Genomic DNA, 20,199 nt, shown 5'->3' with positions numbered 1-20,199 from the left:
ACCGCCATGCGGCCGACCTGCCCTCAAGCCAGTACACCCGGCTGCTCCACGCCCGGCCGTTCCACGTCCACCGGCGTCCTACAAGAGCCGCTCCGGCCGGCCCATCAGACCGCCGCACCGTCTCATCCACACCTCCTAAACGGATTCTGGGGGGAGCTGTGTGGCGGATCGCCACCTAAACGGGCGCAATCCACTTTTCCGTCCGTGGACAATAAATCGGGCACCTTGCCTTTAAGAAGCATGCTGCCTTCAAGGCATGACAAAGGAGCGGGCGTCGCCCTCAGTGTGTACTCAAAAGCGCGGGCGTCGCCCTCATTCTGTTTTCGGGTTTAGCAGAGAGAGGAGCTGGGGCAGCCATCTCTCAAGAGAATGTAATAAAAGCCATGTGTTCCTCAGATCGGTTCGGCCTCCATTCATGTTCTGCGGCAGCCTCAACAAGCTGAACTTATCCAGGCAAGTGGAGAGTATTCCATCACAGTCCTTATTTGTGCCTTGTAGATGGTGGAAATGGTTTGGGGAGTCAGGAGGTGAGACACTTACCACAGAATACCTAGCCTCTGACCTGCTCTTGTTGCCACAGTATTTATGTGGCTGGTCCAGTTGAGTTTCTGGTCAATGGTGACCCCCAGGATGTTGATGGTGGGGGATTTGGCGATGGCAATACCGTTGAAAGTCAAAGGTCGGTGGTTAGACTCTCACTTGTTGGAGATAGTCATTGCCTGGCACTTGTGTGGCGCGAATGTTACCTGCCACTTATCAGCCCAAGCCTGAACGTCATCCAGGTCTTGCTGTATGTGGGCATGGACTGCTTCATTATCTGAGGAGTTCTGAATGGTGCTGAATCAGCGAACATCCCCATTTCTGACCTTATGTTGGCGGGAAGGTCATTGATGAAGCAGTTGAAGATGGTTGGACCGAGGACACAGCCCCGAGGAACTCCTGCAGCAATGTCCTGGGGCTGTGATGATTGACCTTCAAGCACCACAACCACAACTGGATCCACAAAATTTGAACATTGTATTATAAGGGTCCTTTGGCAGAATAGGCCCTGTTTTAAAGACTGTTTTAAAAGAAGCCCAGGAAAAAGGGGCATATAAAATGGCTGCCAGACCCCATGACTAGCATTTTGGACACTTTAAAATGGTTCCTGCAGTCCCCAGACAGCCTTTGTGGATTCAACCCACAGTAAGTTCTGGAAGCCGTTTCGGAGAAAACGAAACCAGACAGAAACACATACAGATAGATTGGATGCAGATCCAGTCAGATCGGCCTGTAGATAAAGACCGTCTAAAAGTTTACCCAGACAAAGGGAAACAGTTTTATATTCATAATGGGTGCATCAAAGACCCATTAAAGACATCAAGAGGACATTCAGAACAATGCAGGGTCATTCCAGACCAGAGATGGCCATCACCGGCCATCCCGAAAGCAGTTTAAATATAATAACTACCCCGCTGTGATACAAGCCCACCAAAAGTTAAACAAAGACTAGCCTTGATTTGGCGGAAGATAGAGGCTTCTCTTGAGAAGTATATTTGGGGAACCCGGGGTAGCCATCGAGAGCGATTAGCCATCGAGGACGCTGGTCATCCTCTTTCACAGATCACCAGCTCGGAAGAAGAAGAAGAAAATGAGGCAGCCATCAAGAAGGTGATTCGAGTCTGTGTCCCGCCCCGGGGTAACCATCGGGAGATCATCGACAAACCCCGGGCCGCTGACGAGACCAAGGGCAGCAGCCCTACAGAAGAAACCCATGTGAAAATGGTAACCAGCTAGAGACCCCTCTAACCGTGGTCTCCGTCCCCGCCGACGTCCAGGCCTGCCAGTTTCCAGCCTGCCCGTGACCTTCACCTCGAGGAGAGAGAGAGTAGAGTAGCGCAGCTCGCTGTGGCTCCACTGACCATGCGGAAACAGGACGCCTGAGGGGATCAAAACGCAGACTTGTTTCAAAACTCTATACTTTTCCAACTGGATTGGTGAGCATGTTTCTGGCCCTTCATAATCGGATCTAGATAGGTTTAAGGGGGTGGGCATTTTGGGTATAATTAACATGAGTTGTCCCTTGATGTTCTGTGTGTTTCCCCATTTCATGATGACGTTTGTAAAGTATAATATGCCTGTATCTATTTTAGTTAGTACTGTATTTTGATTTGTTTTTCCCTCCCATGTACCCTCTTATTTGCTTGCATTTGATTTGTTTTTCCTTATGCAATAAAATTTCATTTTGTTTCATTAAACTTGGTCCATAAGAGTATTCTCTGCATTGTAGTTCCTGCATCTAAGACCAGTGTCTAGAACCTAAGGGGTGAGTGGGTCGAACCACTCAAGGTTTTACTGTGCAAGAGGGAGAGAGAGGCCTCTAGAGAGAGAAACCTCTGCGATCCAGATAGGAGGAAACCCCTTACACAATCATTCACACCTCATCTAGAGTCAGCTTTTGTTTCTTAACTTGTCCCATTACCTCTCTTTATGCCTTGCACCATCATTCCTTTTGTCAGTCAATCTCTCCTGCCTTCCAGCCTGTCACAGACCACCAGGGCAGCACGGTGGCATAGTGGTTAGCACTGTTGCCTCACAGCGCCAGGGACCCGGGTTCGAATCTGGCCTTGGGTGACTGTCTGTGTGGAGTTTGCACATTCTCTCCGTGTTTGCGTGGGTTTCCTCCGGGTGCTCTGGTTTCCTCCCACAGTCCAAAGATGTACAGGTTAGGTTGATTGGCTATGATAAATTGACCCTTAGTGTTAGGGGGATTAAATACATGGGGTTACGGGGATCGGGTGGGATATGTGTCAGTGCAGGCTTGATGGGCTGAAATGGCCTCTATCTGCACTGTGGGGTTTCTGTGATTCTGTGATTCCCTTTGTTCCTTCCGCCCCATCTCCCTGCACCTGCTTAAAAATCTCTCTTCTCTAAACTTTTCTAGTTCTGACGAAGGGTCCTCGACCCGAAACGTTGACTCTGTTTCTCTCTCCTCAATGCTGCCTGACCTGCTGAGTGTTTCCAGCATTTTCTGTTGTTAAACCACAGCCATCTTCCTTTGTGCTAGTTATGACTCCAGCCAGTGGAGAGTTTTCCTACCAATTCCTATTGACTTCAGTTTTACTAGGGCTCCTTGATGCCACACTCGGTCAAATGCTGCCTTGATGTCAAGGGCAGTCACTCTCACCTCACCTCTGCAATTCAGTTCTTTTGTCCATGTTTCGACCAAGGCTGTAATGGGGTCAGGAGCCGAGTGGTCTTGGCGGAACCCAAACTGGGCATCAGTGAGCAGGTTATTGGTGAGTAAGTGCCGCTTGATAGCACTGCCGATGACACCTTCCATCACATTGCTGGTGATTGAGAGGAGACTGATGGGCCGTAATTGGCCGGATTGGATTTGTCCTGCTTTTTGGAGGATGGACAAGATGTCTGCTGGGCTGGCAGCTTCTTTCTGAACTGCTCGTCTCTTCAACTGTATCCGTGGTCATCCATTGCCATCCTTTGCCCTTTCTTCCCCCAGTCTGCTCTCTTCAGTTGCTTAAGATACCCTGCCTCTGATAGTGAAGGCATTTCAGCCCAAACTACAAGTTCAAACTACAAGTTTAAAGCTCCCCCTGCAGAGTCCACTGCCCATCCCCCAGTGTCTTTGTTCTCACTGAGCTCCTTCAACTGCTGGAACTCTGCTGACCCTTGCCCTCTATCACTGGATTCCTCGCGGACAGGACCTCGGTGACTGCACCGTTTGACTCAGCGGCTGTGGCACTGCTTTGTTTTTTAGTCACTTCAAGTCTTAAGCTGCGGAATTCTTTCGTCAAATTAGTTTCCGATCTCCTGGTCTTCTCCGGACATCTAGACTATATTTCTGCTTTGAACTACATTGGATTACACTATGTTTCTGCACTGGATTACACTGTAAGACTTAGCTGCTGTGTCTCTATCTCTGAAAAGGAAAAATGATTTTTACCTTTAACCCTCGGGCTGTGTGTCTGCTGAACTGGTTCTACTGGTTTTTCAGCTCTGCTGGATTGTAGGCAGCAGCTCCACTTGCTGTCCGGTGACTCGTTTTGCCGGTTTTCAGCTTCGCTGGTCACTGGTTTATGGTTTTACTTTTTCTCCGTCGCTTTGATCTATGGTGACCTCCAACTTGCATCAATTTCACCATCATCTTTCTGCACTGCTACCGACTCTCATTCCGACAGCAACAACCTCCATCCTCGAACTCTCTACCCTTCAAATAGCTTCTGGACTTCACTCGCCTGCTTTGGACAGCAGTTCGTCGATGCTCCATGCCGGCCCCATCCTGCTCACGTCAGCTTGTCCTTCCATGGGACCTCTGACTTTGACCCTGGTCTCCCTGTTATTGTCTCCAACCTATTCCCTGCTACCAGGAAATATGTATCCCATTAATTATTACATTAAACCAGGCCTATGTAACCTGAGCTTTTACCGTTTCCATTCGTTTTTGCACTTTGGCTGTCGCTCCAAACCCGAGCCATTCCACTTTTTCCCCCATTTTCCTTTTCTCTCTATCCCTCCCTGTCCGCTCTCTCCTGTCGTCATGCCTCCTTTCCTCTCTCCTCTCTCGGATACACTGCCCTCCCAAATCCCTACCCCCAATCCTTCATTACACTTTGACCTTTCTACTCTCCTGCCGCCATCCCAGGATTGACTCCCTCTTAGATAAGCCTACAGCTCCTCTCTGTGCCTGTCTAGGCATCCTACGAAGGGCCCATCGATGCACTGATCGCAGCCGCAACAATCCCAACTGTCCCATCCTGCTCTCTGGCCAACCTTCCAGCCCAGCGCGCCCACTGGGGGCAAATCTTGCCAATCTCCTCCCCATCCAACTCATCCCCCCCAGCGCTGACACTGTGGATGCTGGCAGCGGGGCAGCCATCACCGACCCTCTCCGCATCTCCCTCCAGAATGTCTGTTCACTTGCCAACAAGGCCCTTGCCATCCATGAGCTTATCGTGGATGATTGCATTGACATCATGGCCCTGACGGAAACTTGGTTGAGGGATAATAACACCTTACCACCTGGCTAGACCTTCCACCACTTGCCCCGCTCAGACCGCCGTGATGGCGGTGTGGCTCTCATCACCAAATCTCACCTTGGTCTGTCCCGCTATTCCTCCGCCACTTTCTCCTCCTTTGAGCATCTCACCTTATTCCACCCATCTCACCTCTCATTTAAAAACCTTGTTATCTACCGCCCACCCAAGTCCCATAAACATTTTATTACTGAGATATTTTCAATGCTCTCCTCCCTCAGCCTCTGCACCGAATGACTTCTCATCCTCGGTGATTTCAACCTCCATCTCAATTCATCATGCTCTCTCCCCTCTGAGTTCACTAGCCTTCTATCCTCCCTTTATCTCTCCCTCCATGTAAACTCCCCAACCCATACTCACGGCCACTCCCTTGACCTTGCCATCCATCGTGTCAATTGCAGATAAAGCCATCGCTGACCATTTCCTTGTATCGCTCTCCACCCACATCCCCCTTCCACCCCCCCTACCCCACAACCCTACTTCCTTCTGTGTCTGCCCCTGGAAAAAACATAGAAACATAGAAGATAGGAGCAGGAGTAGGCCATTTGGCCCCTCGAGCCTGCTTCGCCATTCAATGAGATCATGGTTGATCATCCAAATTCAGTACCCTGTTCCTGCCTACTCTCCAGATCCCTTGATCCCTTTAGCCTTAAGAAATATATACAACTCCTTCTAGAATATATTTAATGAATTGGCCTCTACTGCCTTCTTTGGCAGAGAATTCCACAGGTTCACCACTCTGTGGGTGAAGAAATTCCTCCTCATCTCTGTCCTAAATGGCTTACCCCTTATCCTTAGACTGTGACCCCTGGTTCTGGACTCCCCGACCATCGGGAACATCCTTCCAGCATCTAGTCTGTCTAGCCCTGTTAGAATTTTATAAGTTTCGATGAGATCCCCTCTCATTCATCTAAACTCCAGCGAGTACAAGCCCAATCGACCCAATCTCTCCTCATACGTCATTCCTGCCATCCCAGGTATCAGCCTGGTGAATCTTCGCTGCACTCCTTCCATGGCAAGGACATCCTTCCTCAGATAAGGCGACCAAAACTGCACACAATACTCAAGATGTGGCCTCACCAGGGCCCTGTACAACTGCAGCAAGACATGCTTGTACCTGTACTCAAACCATCTCGCTAGGAAGGCCAACATACCATTTGCCTTCTTAACCGCCTGCTGCACCTGCATGCTTAGTTTCAGCGACTGGTGCACAAGGACGCCCAGGTCTCGTTGCACTTCCCCTTCTCCCAATCTATTGCCATTTAGATAATAACCTGCCTTCCTGTTTTTGACACCAAAGTGGATAATCTCGCATTTATCCACGTTATATTGCATCTGCCATGTTTCTGCCCAATCACCCAACCTGTCCAAATCATAATGGAGTTTCTCGGCATCCTCCTCACAGCACACACGCCCACCCAGCTTTGTGTCGTCTGCAAACTTGGAGATATTACATCTAGTTTCCTCGTCCAGATCATTAATATATATTGTGAATAGCTGAAGTCCAAGGACCGATCCCTGCGGTACCCCACTAGTCACTGCCTGCCACTCGGAAAAAGAGCCGTTTATTCCAACTCTTTGATTTCTGTCTGCCAACCAGTTCTCTATCCAAGTCAATACCTTGCCCCCAATCCCATGTGCCTTAATTTTACATGCTAATCTCTTATGCGGGACCTTATCGAAAGCCTTTTGAAAATCCAAATACACCACATCCACTGGTTCTCCCTTATCTATTTTACCAGTTACATCCTCAAAAAATTCCAGAAGATTAGTCAAGCACGATTTACCTTTTGTAAATCCATGTTGACTTTGTCCGATCCTGTCACTGCTTTCCAAGTGCTCAGCTATTACATCCTTTATAATGGACTCTAGCATTTTCCCCACTACCGATGTCAGGCTTACCGGTCTGTAATTCCCTGTTTTCTCTCTATCACCCTTTTTGAACAGTGGGGTAACATTAGCTACCCGCCAATCCATGGGTACTGTTCCAGAGTCTATCGAATTTTGGAAGATGAGCAACAATGCATCTATTATTTCTAGGGCCACTTCCTTAAGTACCCTAGGATGTAGATTATCAGGCCCTGGGGATTTATCGGCCCTCAATCCCATCAATTTCCCTAACACCATTTCCCTACAAATACTGATTTCTATCAGTTCCTCCCTTTCATTAGACCCTATGTTCCCCGACATCTTTGGGAGGTTATTTGTGTCCTCCTTTGTGAAGACAGAACCAAAGTATGTATTTAATTGATCTGCCATTTCTTTGTTCCCCATTATAAATTCCCCTGTTTCTGACTGCAAGGGACCTACGCTTGACTTCACCAATCTTTTGCTCTTCACATATCTATAAAAGCTTTTACAGTCAGATTTTATGTTCCCTGCAAGATTACTCTCATAATCCCCCCTTTTTCCCCCTCTTAATTAATCCCTTTGTCCTCCTTTGTTGGATCCTAAACTGCTCCCAATCCTCAGGTTTACTGCTTTTTCTGACCAATTTATATGTCCTCTCCTTGGATCTTATGCTATCTCTAATTTCCCTTGTTAGCCACGGTTGAGTCACCTTTTTTGTTTTATTTTTATGCCAAACTGGGATGAACAATTTCTGTAGTTCATCCATGCGATCTTTGAATGTTTGCCATTGCCCATCCACCGTCAACCCTTTGAGCGACATTCCCCAATCAATCCTACCCAACTTGCACCTCATACCATTGTAGTCTCCTTTATTTAAATTCAGGACCCTAGTCTCTGAGTCAACTATTTCACTCTCCATCTTAATGAAGAATTCGATCATATTATGATCGCTCCGACCCAAGGGGCCTCGCACAACAAAATTGCTAATTAATCCTTTCTCATTACATAATACCCAGTCTAAGATGGCCTGATCTCTGGTTGGTTCCTCGACATATTGGTCCAGGAAACCATCCCGTACACACTCCAGGGATTCCTCCTCCACAGTATTGTTACTAATTTGGTTAGACCAATCTATATGTAGATTAAAGTCACCCATGATAACTGCTGTGCCCTTATTGCACGCTTCTCTAATTTCCCATTTAATGCCATCCCCGACCTCCGCATTACTGTTTGGAGGTCTATATACCACTCCCACTAACATTTTCTGCCCCTTGGTATTTCTCAGTTCTACCCATACAGATTCCACATCATCAGAGCTAATATCCTTCCTTTCAATTGTGTTAATCCCCAGAGACCAGGTAAGGCCTCAGTGCGTCGGCGGGAATCCTGAGCGGCAGAGCGGGGTATAAAAGTCCCCAGAGACCAGGTAAGGTTCACCAATCTCCAGTCTGTGAACTCGGAGGGAAGGAGAGAGGTAAAAAGTAAGCCAAGTGTGACGTCACCAGAAAGCGGGTAAGTGATTGGTTGGTGAGTATTTCTCCCTTTTAAGCTTAAATCTCTTTGGTTTATAGTTTCTAAAGTGTGATATTCACCATCTAGAATCGGGGCAGAGGATATTTAAGAATAATATTAATAAATTTAATTAATTACATAGAATGGGAGATCAGGCGATGTGTTGCTGCTGCAATATGTGGGAGCTGGTGAACACCATTGATGCTCACGGTGATCACATTTGCAGTAAGTGTTGGCTGCTCGAGGAACTCCGGCTCCGTGTTGAAGAGCTGGAGTCCGAGCTTCAAATACTGAGACACATCAGGGAGGGGGAGAGTTACCTGGACTCTGTGTATCACGAGGTAGTCACACCAATTAGATTAATTAATTCAGATGTAGTCCGTGGCCAGGGTCAGGATGGTGTGACTAGAAGTGAGGCAGGTACGGGGATCCAGGAGGTAGTGTTGGAGAAGCCGCAGCCCTTGCACTTGTCCAACAGGTTCGAGGCTCTTACTCCCTGTGGGGACAGGAGCAGGGACTGCAGGGAGGATGAGCAACCTGGCCACAGCACCATGGAGCAGGGGGCCATTCAAGAGGGGGGAGTTAAAAGAAATGTTGTAGTGGTAGGGGATAGTATTGTTAGGGGGATAGATAGAGTTCTTTGCAGCCAAGAGCGAGAGTCCCGAAGGCTGTGTTGCCTGCCCGGTGCCAGGGTTAAGGACATCTCCTCTGGACTGGAGAGAAACTTGGAGTGGGAGGGGGAGGATCCAGTTGTCGTGGTCCATGTTGGTACCAACGACATAGATAGGACAAGGAAGGAGGTTCTGCTGAGGGAGTTTGAGCAGCTAGGGGCCAAATTAAAAAGCAGAACCACAAGGGTAATAATCTTTGGATTGTTACCTGAGCCACGAGCGAATTTGGCTAGGACAAATAAAATTAGAGAGTTAAATGCGTGGCTCAAAGACTGGTGTGGGAGAAATGGGTTTTGCTTCCTGGGACACTGGCACCAGTACTGGGGCAGGAGGGAGCTGTTCCGTTGGGACGGGCTTCACTTGGCCAGTGCTGGGACTAGAGTCCTGGCGGATCATATAACTAGGGCTGTAGAGAGGGCTTTAAACTAACTAGTGGGGGGGAGGTTCCTAGAGAGCAAATAATAAAAATGACAACAGAGAAGGTCATAGACTTAGGTAGCAGTGGGGAAATTAAAAACCAGAGCATGTCAGGAAGGGGCAGAAGGTATGGAGTAAAAGGTAAAGAAATAAAAAGGGCAAAAGCAGCAACTAAGTGTCACAAAACATCTTTGAAAGTTCTCTATCTGAATGCACGTAGCATTCGTAACAAAATAGATGAGTTAATGGCACAAATAACTACATATGGGTATGATCTTGTGGCCATTACAGAAACATGGCTGCAGGGTAACAATGCCTGGGAATTAAACATACCAGGTTATTTAACGATCAGGAAGGACAGGCAGGAAGGAAGGGGAGGTGGGGTGGCTATGTTAATAAAGGAAGGAATCACTGTAATACAGAGAAATAATATTGAGTCAAAAGATCAGGATAATGAAGCAGTTTGGGTGGAGGTAAGGAATAATAAGGGGAAAAAAACACTAGTGGGCGTAGTCTATAGGCCTCCGAACAGTGGCAACTCTGTTGGACGTAGTATCAATCAGGAAATAGTTGAGGCTTGTAATAAGGGAACATCTATAATTATGGGTGATTTCAACTATCATATTAATTGGACAAATCAAATTGGGCAGGGCAGCCTTGAGGATGAGTTCATTGAGTGTATTAGGGATGGGTTTCTTGAGCAGTATGTAACCGAACCGTCCAGGGGGCAAGCAACCTTAGACCTGGTCCTGTGTAACGAGACGGGATTAATTAAAAATGTCCTGGTAAAGGATCCCCTTGGAATGAGTGACCATAACATGGTTGAATTCCATATTCAATTAGAGGGTGAGAAGGTTGGATCTCAAACAAGTGTGCTAAGCTTGAATAAAGGAGACTATGAAGGTATGAGAGCGGAATTGAGTAGAGTGTATTGGGAAAATAGATTAAAGGGTAAGACGATACATGATCAGTGGTGTACATTCAAGGAGTTATTTTACAACTTCCAAAAAAAATATATTCCACTGAGAAGAAAAGGGTGTAAAAGAAAAGACAGCCATCCGTGGCTAAGCAAAGAAATTAAGGATAGTATTCGACTAAAAACAAGGGCATATAAGGTAGCCAAATCTAGTGGGAGGATAGAGGATTGGGAAAACTTTAAAAGACAGCAAAAAATAACAAAAAGATTGATTAAGAAAGGGAAGATAGAATATGAAAGTAAATTAGCAAAAAATATAAAAACAGATAGTAAGAGTTTTTATAGTTATATAAAAAGAAAAAAGGTGGCTAAAGTAAATGTTGGTCCCTTAGAGGATGAGACCGGGAAATTAATGGTGGGAAATATGGAGATGGCAAAAACACTGAATGAATATTTTACATCAGTCTTTACAGTAGAAGACACTAAAGCCTAGAAATTGGGTATAGCCCCGCCAGCTCGGTTGCGCCAAAAATTTTGCGCTGGGCGTGGAGCCAGTTGCGCCCGTCCCATATTCACTTTTAGCGCCCCAAGGCGGAACCGGGCACTGTTCCAGGGTGTGCCCGCCCCCGCTTGGGGCACTGAAAGTGAATTTCAGTGCTCCAGGAGCCGCTGCGCCACCCGATGCGGTGCGGCAGGCTGGTGTACTGCAGGCCTCCTCCTTCTCTTAAGGAGGAGGTGCCTGCAAGGGAGAGATCGCCGCTGCATTGTGCCGGCTAATGAGCCCGGCACCACGGAGAAGTGCCGGGCTCGCGGAAAGCAGCCGGCAATGCCATGGGGGGGGTGGTGGAGGAGGCCGGGGAGGGAGGTGCGGCCAGGCGGCCGCTGAAAAAGCGGCCGGCCGCACCTCCACCTTTATGCGCCCCACTAAGGCTGCAGGAAGGCCCTGGTCTCCCGATGTTAGTAGCGGCCGCCACGGAGGAGGCCGCCGCAACTAAATATGGGGGTCGGGCCGGCATCGGGGCGGAACCGGGGCACTGCGCACACCGATGACGTCATCGGTGCCGGCGCAGCGCTACCAGCTACCACCGCCATTTGCGCAGAGCTCAATTTCAGCGCAAACTCCTCCAATGGCGCAGAGGCCCTCTTTGGGCATTAACTGGGCGCAAAGCCCACCGAATTTCTAGGCCTAAGAATATCCCAACACTGGACAAACAGGGGGCTAAAGGGGGGGAGGAGCTAAACACGATCAAAATCACTAAGGAAGTGGTACTCGGTAAAATAATGGGACTCAAGGCGGATAAATCACCTGGACCTGATGGCTTACATCCTAGGGTCTTGAGGGAAGTGACGGTAGGGATTGTGGATGCATTGGTAATAATTTTCCAAAACTCCCTGGACTCGGCAAAGGTCCCGGCAGGCTGGAAAACTGCTAATGTAACACCCTTATTTAAAAAGGGCAGTAGACAGAAGGCTGGAAACTATAGACCGGTTAGCCTAACATCTGTGGTAGGTAAAATTTTGGAGTTCATTATTAAGGAGACAGTAACAGGGCATTTGGATAATCATAATTTAATAGGACAAAGTCAGCATGGTTTTATGAAGGGGAAGTCATGTTTGACAAATTTGCTGGAGTTCTTTGAGGAAGTAACATATAGGGTGGATAAAGGGGAACCAGTGGACGTAGTGTATTTAGACTTCCAAAAGGCATTTGACAAGGTGCCACACAAAAGATTATTGCTTAAGATAAAAAATCACGGGATTGGGGGTAATATTCTGGCATGGATAGAGGATTGGCTATCGAACAGAAGGCAAAGGGTTGGGATAAATGGTTCATTCTCAGACTGGCAATCAGTAACTAGTGGTGTTCCGCAGGGGTCAGTGCTGGGTCCCCAACTCTTTACAATCTATATTAATGATTTGGAGGAGGGGACCGAGTGTAACATATCAAAGTTTGCAGATGATACTAAGATGGGAGGGAAAGTAGTGAGTGAGGAGGACATAACAAACCTGCAAGGGGACTTCGACAGGCTAAGTAAGTGGGCAGAGATTTGGCAGATGGAATACAATACTGGAAAGTGTGAGGTTATGCACTTTGGCAGGAAAAATCGTAGAGCAAGTTATTATCTTAATGGCAAGAAACTGGAAAGTACTGTAGTACAAAGGGATCTGGGGGTCCTGGTGCACGAAACTCAAAAGGTTAGTATGCAGGTGCAGCAAGTGATTAAGAAGGCCAATGGAATGTTGGCTTTCATTGCTAGGGGGATAGAATATAAAAATAGGGAGGTATTGCTTCAGTTGTACAAGGTATTGGTGAGACCGCACCTGGAATACTGCGTACAGTTTTGGTGTCCATACTTAAGAAAGGACATACTTGCTCTTGAGTCTGTACAAAGAAGGTTCACTCGGTTAATCCCGGGGATGAGGGGATGGACATATGAGGAGAGGTTGAGTAGATTGGGACTCTACTCATTGGAGTACAGAAGAATGAGAGGCGATCTTATTGAAACATATAAGATTATGAAGGGGTTGGATCGGGTGGATGCGGGGAAGATGTTCCCGATGATGGGTGAAACTAGAACTAGGGGGCATAGTCTTAGAATAAGGGGCTGCTCTTTCAAAACTGAGATGAGGAGCAACTACTTCACTCAGAGGGTGGTAGGTCCATGGAATATGCTGCCCCAAAAAGCTGTAGAAGCTACATCATTACATAAATTTAAAACAGAAATAGACAGTTTCCTAGAAGTAAAGGGAATTAAGGGTTACGGGGAGCGGGCAGGAATTTGGACATGAGTCTAGGTTCGGATCGGTCATGGCCCTGTGGGCAGCGGAGCGGGCCCAGGTGCCGTGTAGCCTGATCCTGCTCCTATTTCGTGTGTCTAATTCTGTTAGATTCAGGAGATGGTTCTGTGATAGGGGATTGGCAGTTAGGATCAGATCAGCCATGATCTTATTGAATGGCGGAGCAGGCTTGAGGGGCCAATTGGCCTACTCCTGCTCCTATTTCTTATGTTCTTATGTTCTTATTAACCAGCAATGCTACCCCACCTCCTTTTCCTTTCTGCCTATCTTTCCTGAATATTGTATACCCCTGGATGTTGAGTTCCCAGCCTTGGCCACCCTGGAGCCATGTTTCCGTAATCCCAATCATATCATATTCATTTACCTCTATTTGCGCAGCTAATTCATCCACCTTATTACGAATGTTCCTCGCATTAAGACACAAAGCCTTCAGGCTTGTTTTTTTAACACTCTTACATCTTTTAGAATTATTATTTACTGTGGCCATGTTTGATTTAAACCTCTGCCTGTCACTTTTGCTTTTCTCCTTCCTGTCTTTTGCTTTTATCCTTGTTTCCCTTTCCTCTGTTTCCCCGCTCAGGTTCCCAAACCCCTGCCATTTTAGTTTAAACCCTCCCCCACAGCACTAGCAAACACTCCCCCTAGGACATCGGTCCCGGCCCTGCCCAGGTGCAAACCGTCCGGTTTGAACTGGTCCCACCTCCCCCAGAACCGGTTCCAATGTCCCAGGAATTTGAATCCCTCCCCTTTGCACCATTCCTCTAGCCACGTATTCATCTGAAATATCCTTCTATTTCTACTCTGACTAGCACGTGGCACTGGTAGCAATCCTGAGATTACTACCTTTGAGGTCCTGTTTTTTAATTTACCTCCTAACTCCCTATATTCAGCTTTTAGGACCTCATCCCATTTTTTACCTATATCGTTGGTACCTATTTGCACCAGTACAACTGGCTGTTCACCCTCCCCCTTCAGAATGCCCTGCAGCCACTCCGAGATATCCTTGACCCTTGCACCAGGGAGGCAACACACCATCCTGGAGTCTCGTTTGCGGCCGCAGAAACGCCTATCTATTCCCCTTACAATAGAATCGCCTATTACTATAGCTCTCCCCCTCTTTTTCCTCCCGTCCTGTGCAGCAGAGCCACCCCTGGTGCCAGGAAGTTGGCTGCTGCTGCCTTCCCCTGGTAAGCCATCCCCCCCATCAGTATCCAAAGCGGTATATCTGTTTGAGAGAGGAATGGCCACAGGGGAACCCTGCACTACCTGCCTGTGCCTAGTACTCTGCCTGTTGGTCACCCATTCCCTTTCTGCCTGTGCCACCTTTATCTGAGGTGTGACCAACAGATTAAACTTGCTATTCACGACGTCCTCAGCATTGCGAATGGTCCAGTATGTATTCAATCACTGCTCCAGCACCGCAATGCGGTCTGCCAGTAGCTGCAGCTGGACACACTTCCTGCACACGTAGTTGTCAGGGTCACAGGATATGTCCCTGAGTTCCCACATAGCGCAGGAGGAGCATACCACGGCACCGGGCTGTCCTGACATGAATTACCCTTTAATTAATTGAAATTAAATGAAATCAAATCAATCCCACCAATTACACTACAGATAAATGATATATTTTAGGGCCCTGGTTCACCAACAGTCCCTGCTACACCACAGGGACCCTAGAAACTATAAACCACAGAGTTAGAGTTAAAAAGGAAAGAAATACTAACCAACCAATCACTTAGCTGCTTTCTGGTGACGTCACACTTCGATTACTTTTGACTTCTCTCCCTCTCTGAGATTGGAGATTAGTACGCTATGAGGCCTACCTGGTCTCTGGGGGCCTTTTAAAGCCTCACCGCTCATGTATCCCGCCGCCGCCGCTGCTGCCGCTGATGCTGTGAGGCCTACCTGGTCTCTGGGGGCCTTTTAAAGCCTTGCCACTCGCGTTTCCCGCCGCCGCCACTGCCGCTGACGCTGTGAGGCCTACCTGGTCTCTGGGGGCCTTTTAAAGCCTCGCCGCTCGCGTTTCCCACCGCCGCCGCTGCCGCTGACGCTGTGAGGCCTACCTGGTCTCTGGGGGCCTTTTAAAGCCTCGCCGCTTGCGTATCCCACCGCCGCTGCTGCCGCTGACGCTGTGAGGCCTACCTGGTCTCTGGGGGCCTTTTAAAGCCTCGCCGCTCGTGTATCCCACCGCCGCTGCTGCCGCTGACGCTGTGAGGCCTACCTGGTCTCTGGGGGCCTTTTAAAGCCTCGCCGCTCGCGTTTCCCACCGCCGCCACTACTGCTGACGCTAACATCTCTCTCCCAACTCTCTTACAACTGCACTTATGAAATCCCAACTGTCCAGCCTCTGGCCCTCCATTCACCATAACATTTCTGCAACTACCGATCTGTTCAACCACACCCTCACCACTATCTTTGATGCCCTAGTCCCTACTAAAACAATTACCCTCTCTCATCCTGGCCATTCCCCCTGGTACGGCTCTCATCTTCGCTCCCTTTAGTCCAAGGGATGCAGACTCAAACGGATATGGCGGGCAACTGGTTTAGCCATTCACCGCCAGATCTGGATGGACCACATGAAGCATTATCGGGTCCTGCTCTCGTCTGCCAAAACTGCTCACTATTCCAGAATCATTCTGGATTGCAAAGATAAACCCCGGCTCCTATTCTCTACTGTTAACCATCTTCTTAAAACCCCTCCCCTGTCTCCTCCACCATCACCTCCAATAACAAGTGCGAGTAGCTCATGGACTTCTCTGTCTCTAAGATTGGGACCAGCCGTTCAGCTGCCTCTGCCACTTCCCTTCCTTCCCCTAGCCCACTTGGACAAACTTTCTCTAAGGTTCCCCCCTGCCCTAGCCCTGAACTCACATCTTTCTCCAGTTTCTCTTCGATCTCCCCTCATGAACTCTGTGCTCATCTTGTCCATGAGACCCACCTCCTGCTCCCTCGACCCTATTCCCACCAAACTGCTGACCACCCAACTTCCTTTTCTGGCCCCCATGTTAGCTGATATTGTTAACGGTTCGCTCTCCTCAGGTACTGTCTGTTAAGTCTGTGTGTTCCAGTTGTATTAAGATTAATTACTGACACAGACGACAAGAATAAAGTTCAACAGGTCTTTACTAGTTGGAGGTCAGGACTATACTAAATACAATATCACTACACAGTACTTATATACCGGTGGTCACCACCGGTATTATGTATACAGCAGCCAGAGAAAGTAGTACATCTCTTAAGGTGGAACAGGCTTAAGTTCTCTTAAGGTGGAACAGGTTACATACACCACAATCCTCCCTTTTTAGCTTAACAGTCATATCCCCATTTAACATAACATAATAACATATATACATATATAACTTCAGGTATAAACAGTTCAAAGGTTCAGTCTCTCAGGAGGCCTTCTGATTCGGTTTGGATAACGCCTTTCAGTGGTCTCTGATTCTTGTTGCTGAGGTGACTCTTCTTGTTGGTTTCCTATGTATTGGACGTCATCATCAGGTACAGTCCCTGCCGAGGTAGATGCTTCAGCTTCATTAACGTCTTCCACAGTTGTCTCTGTCGCAACCATGGGTTCGACCCTTGCTCTTGATTCTACCAGTTGATCCGCATGACGCCTTATCACATTATTACCAATATCTACTGTGTACATCAGAGGTCCTTGTCTGGCCCGAATTGTTCCGGACTGCCATTTTTCGTTTCCATAGCCCCTTGCCAACACTGGTTGTCCTACGTCGAAACTTCGAGTGGACTTGTTATTAATATGCCGGAACTGTTTGTTTTCCACTTCCCTCCGCACATTTGGTTTTAACAAGTCCAACCTGGACCGCAACCTCCTGTTATAAAACATCATGGCAGGACTTTGGTTAGTCACTGCATGAGCGGCGTTTCGATATGCCGTTAGGAAATTGTCCACCTTGTGTTGTAACGGAATCTGATCATCGTTCATGGTCTTTATTGCCTTATTGAATGTTTGGACAAATCTCTCGGCCAACCCGTTTGTCGCCGGATGATATGGGGCAGAGGTATAATGTTTCACCCCATTCTTCTTTAAGAATTTTTGGAATTCTTCCGACACGAACTGTGGTCCGTTGTCCGAACATATCTGTTCTGGCAATCCGTTCCTTGCGAATATTGTTCTTAACACCGCAATTGTCTTTTCTGAAGTAGTGGTATTCATCTTGATCACTTCTGGCCATTTGGAATGTGCGTCCACCGCAATTAGGAACATGGAGTCCATGAATGGACCAGCAAAGTCAATATGTACGCGTTGCCATGGGACTGAAGGCCATTCCCATGGGTGTAGCGGTGCGATCGGAGGTGCATTTTGCACTTTTTGGCACCCAGCGCAGCTTTTTGTCAACTCCTCTATCTGTTGGTCAATGCCCGGCCACCATACATAAGCCCTAGCAAGACTTTTCATCTTAACTCCCCCCAGATGACCTTCATGCAGTTCCTTTAGAACTCTTTCCCGTAACTTGGGAGGAATAATCACTCTTGTCCCGTACATCAAAGTACCATGGCAGACGGACAGCTGGTCTCGCCTTGCCGAGAATGCCGGTAACAGAGGATCACTATGTGTTGGTCATCCCTTCACTGTCACCTCGTAAACTCGGGACAGTGTCGGGTCGTTCCTGGTTTCTCTTTCAATACTTGAATTGGTGACTGGTAAACACTCGATGATGGTCGAATGAAATAACTCAACAGGGTCAACTTTCGTTGTCTCTTCTGCTTCAGGTAGTGGCAGGCGCGACAGCCCATCAGCATTGCCATGCTGCTTTGTACCTTTGAATTCTATTTGATATTGATGTGCCCCTAGGAAAAGGGACCATCTCTGGAGTCGCTGTGCTGTCATCACCGAAACACCCTTCTTAGGGTTAAAAATGGATACCAACGGCTGATGGTCTGTCAGAAGTGTGAATTTTTGGCCCTGCAGGTAATGATTAAACTTCTTCACTCCCCATACAAGGCTGAGAGCCTCCCTATCGATCTGCGCATAGTTGCGCTCAGCAGAGGTCAATGATCTGGATGCAAACACGACTGGCCTTTCCGTGCCATTTGGCAACTTGTGTGAGAGTACTGCCACAATACCATATGGAGAAGCATCACAATCCAACCGAATAGGCAGTGTCGGGTTGAAGTGAGCCAACACTTCCTCTGAGGTGATCAATTCTTTGCTTTTGCGAAATGCCTTCTTACAGTTTTCGCTCCATTCCCATGGTACCTCCTTCTGTAAAAGAGCGTTCAGCGGGTGCAGTACCGTGGATAGATTCGGTAGAAACTTATGGTCATAGTTAATCAATCCCAGAAACGACCTCAACTGAGAGACATTATCCGGAGCGGGAGCCTTTACAACTGCCTCTATCTTGTCAGGAGACTTATGAAGCCCCTCCCGGTCAATGACATGACCACAGTACGAGATCCGCTTCTGAAAGAACTCACATTTCTGCCGATTAACTCTAAGTCCATGCTCTTTCAGTCTGTTGAGCACCAGTTCCAAGTTTGCGAGGTGTTCTTCATCACCATCCCCTGTAATCAGAATATCATCCAGGTAACATTGTGTGCCTGGAATTCCCTGTAATACCTGCTCCATGGCCCTCTGCCAAATTGCCGGAGCCGATGCCACTCCAAAAACCAGCCTATTATACCGGTACAAACCTCTATGCGTGTTGATCGTGAGGTACTGGCGTGACTCTTCATCAACCTCCATCTGCAAGTACGCCTGCGCCAGTTCTATCTTGGTGAAGTGTTTCCCGCCAGACAACGAAGCAAAAATATCCTCAATCCGCGGAAGCGGATACTGCACCGTGTGAAGCACCGGATTAACGGTGATCTTGAAATCTCCACAGATGCGAACCTTCCCTGGTTCTCCTGGCTTGTTGCTCGAAGGACGTTTCATAACGGGAACAATGGGCGTAGCCCACTCACTCCAATCTACCTTAGACAGTACACCTGAATGTTCTAGCGCTTCCAGTTCCGCTTCTACAGTAGGTCGTATTGCATGGGGTACCGGTCTGGCTTTGAAAAATTTTGGTTGTGCATGTTCATCAATCTTGATGTTTGCCGTAATTCCTTTCAGTGTTCCCAGTCCTTGCTGGAACACCTCTTTAGCATCATCCAATATTTTGGACAATCGTTTAGGTTTGACATCTGTTTCCCCGGAATCTACCGTTAGTGCTTTTAAGGAGTGCCAGTCCATATTCATTTTCCTAATCCACTCCCATCCCAGTAGTGGTGGACCTCCTTCAGGTAGCACATATAAGTCCATTACTTGGCTTTCTTCACCCTTGTGGACCACTTTTACCTCTATCTTTCCGATGGGGTACACTCTTTGCCCCGTGTATGTTTTCAATATAATCTCCGTATCCCGTAGGGGAATATGTTGGAATAACCTTTTGTAGTCTTTCTTATTCATGACCGTCAATGCCGATCCAGTGTCCAATTCCATCTTTACTTGGACTCCTGCTATCTGAAGAGTGACCCAAATTGTCTGGAGATCTGCATCCTTACCAACGTTGTGTACTCTTAAGCTACCCAGTTCATTACTGCTAGCGTCTGAATCTGACTTCTGTTCGTTCGAACTGGTCTTTGTCACCTTGTGCACCTTTATGTATTTTCCTTGCGGTGACTTTTTGTTGCTGGTCTTCTTTCCTGACCGGCATACTTTAGCTATGTGGCCAAGCCTGCCACACGTTCTGCATTCTTGGTTTTTAAACCAACACTGGTTCTGATCGTGTGTTGTCTTTCCACAACGATAACATTTTACAGTACTCAAACCCAATTTATTTGTACTGTGTTCCGGTGACCGTAGCTGCATTACTGCCGTGCCTCTCGCTGCGGCTTCGTGTGCTGCTGCCATAGTGACCGCTTTCTCAAGCGTCAGCTCATTCTCCTCGAGCAGTCGCTTTTGTGTACCTTCTTTTAATAATCCACACACAAATTTATCCCTTAGCGCGTCTGTCAGTCCCGTTCCAAACTGACAGTACTTTGCCAGCTTACG

Source organism: Somniosus microcephalus, chromosome 8 (genome assembly GCF_052327205.1).
Source record: "Somniosus microcephalus isolate GS21.2 chromosome 8, FLI_Smic_1.0, whole genome shotgun sequence".
Lineage (NCBI taxonomy): Eukaryota > Metazoa > Chordata > Chondrichthyes > Squaliformes > Somniosidae > Somniosus > Somniosus microcephalus.
Note: the sequence above shows the minus strand (reverse complement) of the source record.